The sequence below is a fragment of the Entelurus aequoreus genome, linkage group LG22 (assembly GCF_033978785.1).
Source record: "Entelurus aequoreus isolate RoL-2023_Sb linkage group LG22, RoL_Eaeq_v1.1, whole genome shotgun sequence".
In the NCBI taxonomy this organism is placed as follows: domain Eukaryota; kingdom Metazoa; phylum Chordata; class Actinopteri; order Syngnathiformes; family Syngnathidae; genus Entelurus; species Entelurus aequoreus.
In genome coordinates this window covers 1,871,505-1,886,363 of record NC_084752.1, presented here as the reverse complement: position 1 = coordinate 1,886,363, position 14,859 = coordinate 1,871,505, and the positions used below count along the sequence as shown (strand labels likewise).

At 37.8% G+C, this 14,859-nt stretch overlaps 1 long non-coding RNA gene across 1 annotated transcript; it reads left to right on the top strand.

The window, feature by feature from the left end:
• The first annotated feature begins 348 nt into the window (after positions 1 to 348).
• Positions 349 to 2,835, top strand: LOC133639258 (uncharacterized). Its single transcript, XR_009823758.1, has 3 exons — positions 349 to 393; positions 2,427 to 2,515; positions 2,612 to 2,835. It is a non-coding gene; the product is annotated as an uncharacterized LOC133639258 (long non-coding RNA).
• The last annotated feature ends 12,024 nt before the right edge of the window (positions 2,836 to 14,859 follow it).

Below are 14,859 nucleotides of genomic sequence, written 5' to 3'. Positions count from 1 at the left end.
ATAAGAAATGATGACTTTAAAAAAGTAGTTTTATACTTGTGAGTGTTGATGACACAGCTTTGCAACAGTTGATATTCTAGTTTCAAGCATGTTTTACTCAATATTGTCATGTCTGTGTTAATCATGTTTTTGTTTTGCTTGGGTTTTGGGCTTTTTTTTTAGTTCCTGGTTGCACTTCCTTGTTTGGTTTGGTTTCCATGGTCACCCATTAGTTTTCACCTGTCTTGTCACGCACCTGTTTCACATCCTCATGTCACGCACCTGTCTCACGTTGTCACTAATCATGTCACCAGTATTTAAGGCCATTGTTGCCAGGCAGCCGGCCTGGCGACATCACTCTGTTCACCCTCATGATCCATGCTGCGCTTCCTTTTGCCCCTCTTGTCATGTCAAGTAAGTTTTGTTATCGTTCATAGTTTTTTGCCTTTGTGCTAGTGTTTTGTTTTCATAGTCTAGTTTTGTACTTCCGCCATTGTGCGCGCCTTTTGTTTTCATAGTCAAGTTTTTTTCCCTCCGCTGTGAGCGCTTTTTGTTTATCCCCTTTTGAGCCTTTTTTGAGTTAATATATTAAACGTGTCCTCACCTGCACGCCACGTTTGGTCCAATTCCTTTGCACCACGGGAGAACAAACCACGCCACAGACCAAGTCCTGACAAATATAGCTCATCAAATCTCAGCTACAAGCTGTAATATCTTACTGACATCATTTAGGAGCAAAACACTTCAAACAAGTAAAACACTCTAACATCAAATCTGCTTAGTGAGAAGAATGATCTTATCAGACAGAAAATAAGCAAATATCACCCTTATTTGACATATTTCATCTTACCGTATTTTCCGCACCATAAGCCGCACCTAAAAACCACAATTTTTCTCAAAAGCTGACAGTGCGGCTAATAACCCGGTGCGCCTTATATATGGATTAATATTAATATTTATTTTCATAAAGTTTAGGTCTCGCAACTACGGTAAACAGCCGCCATCTTTTTTCCCCGTAGAAGAGGAAGCGCTTCTTCTTCTACGGTAAGCAACCGCCAAGGTGAGCACCCGCCCCCGTAGAAGAAGAAGCGCGCGGATATTACGTTTCATTTCATTTGTGTGTTTCTGTAAAGACCACAAAATGTCTCCTACTAAGAGACACGCGTACAAGGTTCCACTGGCTTTTGATATTCATGTGAACCGCACTGTGGATACAACGGGAACACGTACGGTGAATATTCGCACCACAGGGAATGAGAAGTCGTCCTTCACTGTGGTTCTAGCTTGCCATGCTAACGGCCAGAAACTTTCACCCACGGTGATATTCAAAAGGAAGACCTTGCCAAAAGAGAACTTTCCAGCCGGCGTCATCATAAAAGCTAACTGGAAGGGATGGATGGATGAAGAAAAGATGAGCGAAGACACCGGGTGACTTTTTTCATGCAGCTCCGTTCCTGTTGATCTACGACTGCATGCGCGTCCACATCACAGATGGTGTCAAAAAACAAGTGAAGCACACCGAAGAAGAAGAATTTGAGGGATTTGTGGATGAGTAATAACTTCAGAAAGTGAGCTTTAAATGTTTATTTTGTGTGTTGCGTGACATTAACGTTCGAGCAACGTTGAGTTATTGATGTTGCTATTGCTCTGCACTATTTTGAGTGTTACTATTTTTGTGATTGCACATTTGCACATTACATTTTGGGAGTGAACAGAGTTGTTAGAACGCTGCTTTGTAATATATTATTCAAGTTTGACTGACCTATCTGACTGTTTTGTTGACATTCCCTTTAGCGTAGCGTAGGCGCGGCTAATAGCACGGGGCGGCTAATAGGTAAACAAAGTTTTGAAATATGCCGTTCATTGAACGTGCGGCTAATAACACGGGCGCCTTATGGTGCGGAAAATACGGTACTTAGATTTCACTTTTTGCAATGTACATTCATCCTTTTTACACTTGCATGATTATGTGATGTTAGTTTAGTTGTGTTTCTATTACCTTTGTAGCTTATTGGAAACAGTCCAAAAACAAAACAATTCTGAGGTCAACAAGCTGTTTGACCGCAGAGGTTCTAATGTATTGAATAAACCGATAATTACCAGGGAAAAAAGCTGCAAGGTAACTCCCCATTGCCATTTGTGCAATTTCAATTCATCAGTAATTATTAATGTGGGTGTTATGGATATCATTATGCGGACACAACTGATGGTAAAGCTCAGGCATTGATTAGCTCTCGATGCTTTGAGATTATTTTCAGTTGCGTGGATCCTACACTTATTCGATTTCTCTCCAATTAAGGCTGGAATTATTCACAGGGGGGGGGCCTCACCCTTGACGGCCGGCAAACAATGACATAACATCGGAAAAACATCTTTAAGCCAATCGATGATAAACAAACAAATGATGTTGGCTTAATGATTAACGCCTCTCTGTTGGGGCTCTTCAGGGCGTCGAGGAAAAGGGGGAGAACACGCGTCCGACAACACAACGATGCGGAGAGTGGATCTGCAACACGGAGACACGGACAACAGGCAGGTAAAGGGAGAAGAAGGGCGGGAGGGGGAGAGTTGTTCCAAAGGAATGGCTTTATGCAAATGAGGGTTAAAGGGAGCATTGTCCTTCCTCTGATAGGAACCCATGGAGCGCTGACGCATGCTAACCCGCCACGCCACGCCCACCTCCCGCCATCTGCCCGCCACTCTGCAACAAGAAAGCATGTTCTATGAGAGGGGGTCACCGTTCACCCTAATCACGGCCGTGACATGACATGCTGTAGGTTGCCCCTCAGTGTTAAATATTTATGTCAGCACCGCTGTAATGCCTTGATGGCTGTCAAGACTTTGACATGCCTGCTCTCTCCCTCCCTCCCTCTCTTCCTCATCTCTCTCTTTCCGGGCGCATTCAAATTCAGCAAAAATTGGGAAAACCGCAGGAAAACAAAAAGGTTTAATCCAAAGTTTGACATGCATTCTTTATTTATTGGCCCAACAAATAAAAAAAACAGCATTAAGGCCTGCATTGGATCATTTGGAGGCATAATCAGAGCAAACACTGATAATGAAAAAAAATTTTTTTCCATGTACAAAAAAAATATACACTACCGTTCAAAAGTTTGGGGTCACATGTAAATGTCCTTATTTTGGAAGGAAACGCACTGTACTTTTCAATGAAGATAACTTTAAACTAGTCTTAACTTGAAAGAAATACACTCTATACATTGCTAATGTGGTAAATGACTATTCTAGCTGCAAATGTCTGCTTTCTGGTGCAATATCTACATAGGCCCATTTCCAGCAACTATCACTCCAGTGTTCTAATGGTACAATGTGTTTGCTCATTGGCTCAGAAGGCTAATTGATGATTAGAAAACCCTTGTGCAATCATGTTCACACATCTGAAAACACTTTAGCTCGTTACAGAAGCTACAAAACCGACCTTCCTTTGAGCAGATTGAGTTTCTGGAGCATCACATTTGTGGGGTCAATTAAACGCTCAAAATGGCCAGAAAAAGAGAACTTTCATCTGAAACTCGACAGTCTATTCTTGTTCTTAGAAATGAAGGCTATTCCACTAAATTGTTTGGGTGACCCCAAACTTTTGAACGGTAGTGTATGTATTACATAGGGGTGTAACGGTACACAAAAATTTTGGTTCGGTACGTACCTCGGTTTAGACGTCACAAGTCGGTTAATTTTTGGTACAGTAAGAAAACAACAAAATATACATTTTTGGATTATTTATAGGGATGTCCGATAATGGCTTTTTGCCAATATCCGATATTGTCCAACTCTTTAAGTACCGATACCGATATCAACCGATATATACAGTCGTGGAATTCACACATTATTATGCCTAATTTGGACAACCAGGTATGGTGAAGATAAGTTACTTTAAAAAAATAAAATAAAAATAAAATAAGATAAATAAATTAAAAACATTTTCTTGAATAAAAAAAAAAATTAAAACAATATAAAAACAGTTACATAGAAACTAGTAATGAATGAAAATGAGTAAAATGAAGTGTTAAAGGTTAGTACTATTAGTGGAGCAGCAGCACGCACAATCATGTGTGCTTACGGACTGTATCCCTTGCAGACTGTATTGATATATATTGATATATAATGTAGGAAGCAGAATATTAATAACAGAAAGAAACAACCCTTTTGTGTGAATGAGTGTAAATGGGGGAGGGAGGTTTTTTGGCTTGGTGCACTAATTGTAAGTGTATCTTGTGTTTTTTATGTTGATTTATTTTTAAAAATAAATAAATAAATAAATAAATAAACGATACCGATAATAAAAAACGATACCGATAATTTCCGATATTACATTTTAACGCATTTATCAGCCGATAATATCGGACATCTCTAGTTATTTATTTACCAAATTTGCAAAATCTTCCACCAAAAATATTTTTCTTAGTGTAATATTTGATGTGAAGTAATGGGAACCTTGGATAGGTCAATAATTCATAATAACATTGATTTTGATTCAATATTATGTTTTGAGCAATGTCAGTTTGAAAGAAAAAAAACAAGCCTTGTTTTATTAGTCAACATTGCAACTTTTTCTAAATGACATTTAACCTTTAAGCTTTATTATTTTTGTTTATTTGAATAGTATTTTTAGAATGAGCCTTTAAAACATTAGCTGTGGGCCGCAAATGGCCTCCGGGGCACACTTTTGACACCCCTGCTATAGATAATAAAAAATTCAATGTGATAAATCTATGGATAAAAAGCAGAGCCTGGTGATGCATGAGTGTTTATCACTATTATTTAGCACTACCATGAGCTTATGTAACGAAATTTCCTTCTTATCTGTGCTGTAAAGTTCAAATTTGAATAACAATAAAAAGGATGTCTAAGTCTAAAAAAATAAAAATAAAAAATAAATAACTCTCTTGCTCTCTCTGTCTCTGCCCCTCCCTCACCAATGCTGTTTTTAACCCCTTCTTAACCCTGAACGTACATTGAAAATACACGCAACCCTAACTCCAAATGCCGGACATTTGAGGCATTTAAGAAACTCCGCCCTGACAGCTCCGCAAAAGAGGACATGTCCGGTGAAAAGAGGACGTATGGTCAGTCTATCATAGCCCGCTAGCTGCTAGCATGCCGTGTGTTGTGCCTCGGTGTGCATTGTTTACACAACGTGCGTTACGCTACTTAATATGTCCGTGTGGAAACTCGTTCGGTACACCTCCGAACCGAACCAGAACCCCCGTACCGAAACGGTTCAATACAAATACACGTACCGTTACACCCCTAATATTAGCCTTGATTTACATACATGACAATAATCCAAATAAATAATTGTCTATAATTGACAACTTTGTTGGAAAGGGCAGCAATGCAATATCGATACACAGTTCGGTGTCAAAAAAAAATACTAATACATTAATGGCTTTCAAATTTCCAAGTTAATAAATGTGATTAATCACAAAAAATGTCACATTAATTATATATCAAAGCAGTTTAATCACCCAATTGATTTTGCTGGCACATGCTCCGGGTTGATAAACGGTCAGTGATCAGGTCAATGCCTTCGCCACTGCAAAGATGAGTGAGGAGACTCCAACTGGTGTGCTTTGTGACACATTTCGCTTCATACACACCCCAATAGGACTTACGATAAAACTGTTACCAAGTTTTGAACAAATAAATGACGTATATTTTGTAAAACGGAAAAAAAAATTTGAGTATGACATTCTGACGATAAAATTGTACTTGTGTTCAAAATATTGGGTTATTTAAAGTTAATTAACATTTTGAAGAAAGTAATTAAATGTGATTAACTATGATGAATCATAGTGCTCAGTCACAGTAATTTAATGCAAATAATCATGATTAATCGTGCTCAATCACAGTAATTTACAACAAGTAATCATGATTAATCACAGTAATGTACTGCAAATAATCATGACTCATCGTGCTTAATCACAGTAATTTTCAGCAAATCATGATTGATCACAGTAAATTACTGCAAATAATGATTAATCACAGTAAATTACTGCAAATAATGATTAATCACAGTACTTTACTGCACATAATCATGATTAATCGTGCTCAATCACAGTAATTTACAACAAATAATCATGATTAATCCCAGTAATTTACTGCAAATAATCATTATTAATCACAATCACAGTAATTTACTGGAAATAATCATGATTAATCACAGTAATTTACTGCAAATCATGATTAATCACAGTAAATTATTGCAAATAATGATTAATCAGTCATTTTGTGATTAATCATAATTAATCACAATTAAAAGTGTGATTGATCTTATTTTTGAAAAATATTTAATTTCAGAATCTTTATTATCATTGTAGCGAGTACCACGGAAGTGGGTGCAATCCAATTAAGTGGAATTAAAATTAAAAAAAACATTAAAATTTTTTTTTAAATAAAAACAATTAAATATATATACACACACCGGTATATATATATATATGTATATATATATATATATATATATATATATACATATATATATATATATATATATATATATATATATATATATATATATATATATATATATATATATATATATATATATATATATATCGGTGTATATATATATATATATTTAATTATATATATATATATATATATATATATATAAACAAGTAATAATAAAAACAACATTTTGTAAAAAAAATAATAATAATAATAAAAAATTATCCTGAAATGTTCATTTAGCTGCCATATATAAATATATATTTGACAGCCCTAGTTAATGTATTAAAATTGTAAATGAGTAAGTTTTAAGAAATAAATAATCCATCGCATATATAATTTCATATAGTGTTTGGATACCGTGGAATTAATAGAAAACTAATTAACATTTTGGATGACACTTAAAAATTAATACTAAGCCTACAAATGTTTTACGATACAATTTTAAAACGGTCACAAAATGTGAGTTTGTGATTTTTCATTATAACTGTATTAGCAAAAAATAATTGTAATTGTAGATTAAAATATAAAATAAAAAAAACCTGCATTGTTCTTAGCAAGTCTTAAAAAACACAGATATGAAAAATATCTGAGCTTCTAAGGCTTCCTTAAATTGTTCTCTGTGTGGCTCTTGTTGGAAATAGTTTGGACACCCCGGATCTAATCTTACTAAACAGAAACATTTACCACAGTGAACATAAACCCGCTCTGTATTTCAAAGTCATTTACTAAAAGTCTAGGCGGCGCTCTAGCAGCAGCACCAGCAGACCGATGCCCAATGTTTAATTAGGCAAATCTAAATAAATGTTCAAAGAGTTTGACTGGAAGCAAAAGCCTGGTATGTTTTAGAAACTTACGCACACGGAGCGATGTAAAAATACTTTGGAGGTGACAGCCATCACCAGAGACCAGCCTCCCTCCCTCCCTCCCTCGAGCCTGGCTGACTCCCCCCAATGATAGATGTCAAAGATATTCTAATGAATTCCAAGAGTACATTTCAGGGGGCCATGCTCCGTACAAACCACTGGAGTGGCCCATCTTAGACATAGGGCTACATGTGGAAGGGGGGGGGGGGGGGGGGGGGTTATGAAGATTAATCAATGTCAATGTCTGTTCCTTTTTGAAGCCAATAAGGTGCACACTGTCTGGCCATGCCCAACAGAAAAATCACTTTGTTCCGTCGCAAAGCCGCCCCCGCTGACCCCCCGAGCGGTCCCACTTGTCAAAGTCAAAGGGGGGCGGTTGGCGGAGACCGGCCTTCCGGATAGCACTCAGCTCCGCCCTGCTTGACCTATTCTCTGATATTTGACCACTGGCTTGCAAGACACTTGCTCTTTGGAGCTGAAATGTCACTGGGGCCTCTTGTCAGCTCACAGACACCTCAGCCTGACAAGTGGTTTCACTTTGGTGTGCTACAAGGCAGAAAATGCAGGGCCCGTGGCCTCCACGCCCGCCAACTGTCATCTGGCCACGCGGGGCGAACTTGATACCGACTAACTGGCCCCGTTGTTGAGACGTGGGGATCGGGAAAACGCTTGGCTACGACGTTACGTCAATATCTGGTAGAGGATTCTACACTTGCATTACAAACATCTGCCGGGATGGTCAATGGAAAACAAACTGTAAATGTTCCTAAAGTTCTAGAGTTTCAGGACGGTTCAAGTTCTTCAAGAAATACAGGTTTCTAAAGTTACACACACAGAAATCACCACAGTTATCACCAGTGATGATGAAGCAGCTATCCAGAGACTTCAATGTTCCTGATACAAATCCAGCTTTCGCTATCCTAGACTACTGCAAGGCACTTCTTGTGGGGATCCCCAGCAAGAAGATCCAGAAGCTGCAATACATACAGAAGAGTGCTGCTAGGATCCTGATGAGAGTGCGGAAATACGACCACATCACACCAACTCTCAAATCCCTTCACTGGCTTCCTGTTCCACTCAGGATTGAATTCAAAGTCTCCCTACTAACCCACCAGTGCCTCCATGGAAATGCCCCCCGCTACCTCAAAGAACTACTCACCCCCAAATCCTCCACACAGGCTAACCTCCTCCAACCTCCGAGGACAAAGCTACGAACAATGGGAGACCGGGCTTTCTGCTCCCACGCTCCCATTCTGTGGAACGCTCTCCCTGACCACCTGAGGGCACCACAGACTGTGGATTTTTTTTTTTTAAAAAGGCTTAAAAACCCTTTTTTTTAAAAAAAAAAAAAGCCTTTTTTTTTAGATAAATGCATACTAGTTTTAGCTATTTTGCTGTTCTAGTTTTTATTTTTTTTAATACACTGTAGCACTTTGAGGTTGTTTACTCAATGTAAAGTGCTTTTTACAAATAAAATCTATTGTTATTATTATTATTATCCCAGTCACTGCCATTGTGTCCTTGTCACCCACATTCCTCCCATATAATGAACGTTTGGTGGGCGGAGAGGCGGCTATACATGTAGCTTACCAATGTGTGACATGTAAGGTGAATGAAAAATGGGTTCTCACTGTAAAAAAGTACTATAACGCTACAATTATTGTAAGGCTAATCTCACAAGGGTGGTTAACTTTTCTTTACCTGTGTAAATGTAAAAAAAACTTCTTTCCTTCCCAGTTTGTGTTACAGTCTGTGTTTGGTGTTGTTGATCCGGACCCCAAAAGGAGCATCCAGCCACAGGTGTGTCCCGATCACCAATCAGGGACAGGTGAGAGAGCCAGCGTTCGGACTAAAAAGTGGTGGCAAATGTAGGCAAACAGAATGTGGAAACAAAAATGACGGCGCTAAACAGGAAATTAAAAAAAAAAAAAGTACAAGAACCTAACAAAGACTCATGTGAGATCATGACAGTACGCCTCTTCAAATTCATCATATATCAAAGGAAGTGGAAGCAGTTTGTATTGTACTCACAATGACTTTTTTTTTACAAGCCATACGCCTAAACATTTTCATATTTAAGTATAATTAAAATAAATTAAATCACCTAATAACCCTAAATATATATATATATATATATATATATATATATATATATATATATATATATATATATATATATACACATACATATATATATAACTATACATACATAAACACATACATATTCACATATATACACATACAGTGCACATATACTGTATATACATATACATAATGTACATATACCGTAATTTCCGGACTATAAGCCGCTACTTTTCCCCCTCGTTCTGGTCCCTGCGGCTTATACAAGGGTGCGGCTTATTTACGGCCTGTTCTTCTCCGACACCGACGAAGAGGATTTCGGTGGTTTTAGTACGCAGGAGGAAGACGACGACGCAATGATTAAAGACTGACTTTCCATATACCGGTAGGCTGGTTATTTTGATAACGTACAGGCGAGCACTTTGTATTACTTTGCACCGTTGTATTATTTGTACTCTGCACGAATGCTGTTCGCCATGTCAAAGATGTGAAAGTTCGATTGAATGATTGAAAGATTTATTGTTAATAAATGGGACGCTTTGTCATCTCTGTCCCGACAATCCCCTCCGTGGTAGCAGGAACCCCTATATACTACGCTAATTACACCTCAAAACCCTGCGGCTTATAGTCGGGTGCGGCTTATATATGGAGCAATCTGTATTTTCCCCTACATTTAGCTGGTGCGGCTTATAGTCAGGTGCGGCTTATAGTCCGGAAATTACGGTATATATATATATATGTATGTATATATATACACACACACACACACACACATACATACACATATATAAATATACAAATATACATACACATGAGCCTGCTCAGTGGCCTTGTGGTTAAAGTGTCCACCCTGAAATTGGTAGGTCGTGAGTTCAAACCCCGGCCAAATCATACCAAAGGCTATAAAAATGGGAGCCATTACCTCCCTGCTTGGCACTCAGCATCAAGGGTCGGAATTGGGGGTTAAATCACCAAAATGATTCCCGAGCGCGGCCACCGCTGCTGCTCACTGCTCCCCTCACCTCCCAGGGGTTGGAACAAGGGGATGGGTCAAATACAGAGGGTAATTTCACCACACCTAGTGTGTGTGACTATCAGTGGTACTTTAACGTTTAACTTTATGTATACATATACAAAAATACATATATATATATATATATACACAAATATATATATATATATATATATATATATATATATATATATATATACACAAATATATATATATATATATACACAAATATATATATATATATATATATATATATATATATATATATATATATATATATACACATACATACACATCCATACATATATACATACACTACCGTTCAAAAGTTTGGGGCCACCCAAACAATTTAGTGGAATAGCCTTCATTTCTAAGAACAAGAATAGACTGTCGAGTTTCAGATGAAAGTTCTCTTTTTCTGGCCATTTTGAGCGTTTAATTGACGCCACAAATGTGATGCTCCAGAAACTCAACCTGCTCAAAGGAAGGTCAGTTTTGTAGCTTCTGTAAGGAGCTAAAGTGTTTTCAGATGTGTGAACATGATTGCACAAGGGTTTTCTAACCATCAATTAGCCTTCTGAGCCAATGAGCAAACACATTGTACCATTAGAACACTGGAGTGATAGTTGCTGGAAATGGGCCTATGTAGATATTGCACCAAAAAGCAGACATTTGCAGCTAGAATAGTCATTTAGCACATTAGCAATGTATAGAGTGTATTTCTTTCAAGTTAAGACTAGTTTAAAGTTATCTTCATTGAAAAGTACAGTGCTTTTCCTTCAAAAATAACGACATTTACATGTGACCCCAAACTTTTGAACGCTAGTGTATATATACACACACACTAAAGTTGTACGATATACCGGTACTAATAAATTACCACGGTACTAGTCAATTGGAAATGATACTATACTACCTTTGAAAAATACCGGTACAGTTTATGCTGCTGTGCGGCGGTAACTAAAGATCCGAGGCGCATGATATTGTGTGAAGTGAAGTATATTTATATAGCGCTTTTCTCTAGTGACTCAAAGCGCTTTACATAGTGAAACCCAATATCTATTGTAAGTTACATTTAAAGCAGTGTGGGTGGCACTGGGAGCAGGTGGGTAAAGTGTCTTGCCCAAGGACACAACGGAAGTGACTAGGATGGCAGAAGCAGGGATCGAACCTGGAACCCTCAAGTTGCTGGCACGGCTGCTCTACCAAACGAGCTATACCGCCCCCCTTTCAAAAAAGAATGGCAAAAAAAGGCTATTCTACTGGTTAATAAAGAGGGTGCTTGAAGTGCAATATGAAGGTATTTGGACTTCAAAAGTAACGATAAAAGGTGACGCTTTAAACACTCAGGTTTCGCCTTGCTGCTTTAAAACATGTCTCCCCAAACGTGGCGATTGGTATTACCACCTTAGCTTCAAACGTAGATAAACATTTAAATAATAAGACATTCAGATCTGCACAAGGAGCTTTAAAGAGTGACAGGTAATAATGTCGTTGTTACACCTTTCCAGCTGTTCGAGGAGCACAGGGCAGATGTTGCATGCAGGGCCGATGTTTGTGTCGGGAGTCACACACACCTTTGTAATATTGAGCGTGCTAATTATTCTGTAATTGAGGACTTGACCAGAACATGTTATAAAATAATGTACACAATATTTCAGCCAGCCAGAAAAATTCATGTATTCCCTTTTGGAATAAGGATGTAACAAAACAAAATGTGAAAACAGTGAAGCCCTGAATGCTTTCCAGATACAGTGTATATCAATCAATCAAAGTTTATTTATACAGCCCTAAATCACGAGTGTCTCAAAGGGCTGCAAAAGCCACAACGACATCCTCGGCTCAGATCCCAAATATAAACACTATGGAACCTCGGCTCACCAACGCCTCTATTTGCACTCTTTTTGGTTGTTTACACCAGCTAAATATGCCTTGGCGTACGAATGTTTAAATCATTCATTCATTCATTTTGTGTGCCGCTGAAAGCCCTATGCGTCTTTCTGTGGCAGCGTCGGAGAAAGTTCTACATAAAAACACAAATCACGGTGAGTTCAAAGACTGCCGAAATTGAAATTAGGACAAAACGCTGCTCGCCAAATACTCACAGCAGTGATTTCTAACAATTAGGAAGGCTTGTGTCATGTTTGTCCTCCTACAGAAACCATATTAAAACAAAAATATATACTTTTTCCATTTTCTTACATTTTTGAAAAAGCTCCACCCTGCAAAAAGTGAAATCTAAGTAAGATGAAATATCTCAAATAAGGGTGATATTTGCTTATTTTCTGTCTGATAAGATCATTCTTCTCACTAAGCAGATTTGATGTTAGAGTGTTTTACTTGTTTGAAGTGTTTTGCTCCTAAATGATGTCAGTAAGATATTACAGCTTGTTGCTGAGATTTGATGAGCTATATTGAGTAAAACATGCTTGAAACTAGAATATCAACTGTTGTGTCATCAACACTCACAAGTAGAAAACTACTTTTTTAAAGTAGTCATTTCTTATTTCAAGCATGAAAAAAAATGACTTTGACACAATTGTGTCTCATAATTAAAACAGATGACAGCCAAATGCTGTTTTATTTTCAATGAAACAATAGAAAATAGGTACTCATATAGTAGTACAGTTGGCACAGTACAGTAAACTGACAGTTAATATTTAAACATTTAACATGTGACATTTCTAACTATTTTGAACAGAAATAGTTCATGCACATTCAGATAAATTCTTCAAAATTACAATTAAAACATTTTTGGCCGGGGGCCGGGCTGTATATATGCGCACTAATTGACTGAAAGAGCACGCACTTGGCGCGATGATGTCATGTTATCCATGGAAAAATGCATTTTCAGACAATATGATTTGCCTGAGCGGCTAGGAGACCCCGAGAGTAACAAGCGCTTGCCTTGTTGCCTTTCCATTAAGAACAATAAACTAGTTTTTAGTATAAGTTTGCTGGTTTCAAGAAATGTAATATCATTATGTCAAGATAATGGCACTAGCATTTACTTCATTTAAGAATATTTTTCAACATATTGAGCAAAAAGGTCTCTTTTTTTCTAGCAAGAAAAGTGCACTTGTTATTAGTGAGAATATACTTATTTTAAGCTATTTTTGGGTTCATTGAGGTTAGCTAATTTGACTTGTTTTGGAAAGTCTTGACAAGCCACATTTTCTTGGTCTATTGGCAGATAATTTTGCTTAGTTCAAGTAAAATGCCCCGAACTTTTGTATTTTTTTTTTCTTGTTTTTGAACACTGACTCTGCAGTGTAAGAACATGCACTCACTGATGTCACGTCTGTCAGCTGTTCTTCCTGCGCGTCAAAAAGCCAAAGAAAAACCTACCGTACTTTTCGGACAATAAGGCGCAATTAAAATAATTTTCTCAAAAATCAACAGTGCGCCTTATGACCTGGTGCGCCTAATGCGGAACGCTCTCCCTGACCACCTGAGGGCACCGCAGACTGTGGATGCTTTTTTGGGCTCAATGAACCCAAAAATACCTTAAAATAAGTATATTCTCACTAATAACAACTGTACTACTATATGAGTACGTGTTTTCTATTGTTTCATTGAAAATAAAACAGCAAAAGTCCATCCGTTTTAATTTATGAGACACAATTGTGTCAAAGTCATGACTTTTTTTTTTTTTTTACATGCTTGAAATAAGAAATGATTACTTTAAAAAAAGTAGTTTTCTACTTGTGAGTGTTGATGACACAACAGTTGATATTCTAGTTTCAAGCATGTTTTACTCAATATAGCTCATCAAATCTCAGCAACAAGCTGTAATATCTTACTCATTTTTGTATTTTTTTTTTCTTGTTTTTGAACACTGACTTTTTGCAGTGCAGGGAGCTACTAGAGCGGCTCTAAAGACCCCCGGCTTAACCCAAGAACTGATTAAATGTTTATAGTGGATTTTTTTCTTTATACATTCTATCAAGTCAGTTGTTGGAAATATGTTCCACAAAAATAGTGTAACCTTTGACTCCACCTATGCTACTCTCTCAGTTCATGCTCCCATCCCACCAGCCTTACTTTCTGACACCCTCTGCTCGGCTATTCAACTTTTTCCCCCGTCCTAAGTCAGCAGCGCTTTCAGTTAAATGAGGAAAGTCACGCTAACTTTCTCTTCACCACCAGTGGCATGGCGGCATGCAGGAGAAGGACGGCCGATTGGAAGTAGCAGTCACATCATATCTGGTTTGTGCAAACCTGCTCAAAGTTTGCAACTAAATGCTTGTCTCCCAGTGGAGCTGACAGGGAGGAAGTGGGCGCTCAGTGAACCATGGCCGGAGCTGCCATGAAATGACAGGAATCATTGGCATACATTTCAAACAGCCCCACGCTATCCTATTAAAGTGCCACATCCCCGTTTTAAAACAGACAAGGAGGAATCCGCGTTGATAGATAGAGACTAAAATGGCTTATTGATTTTCCTCACGC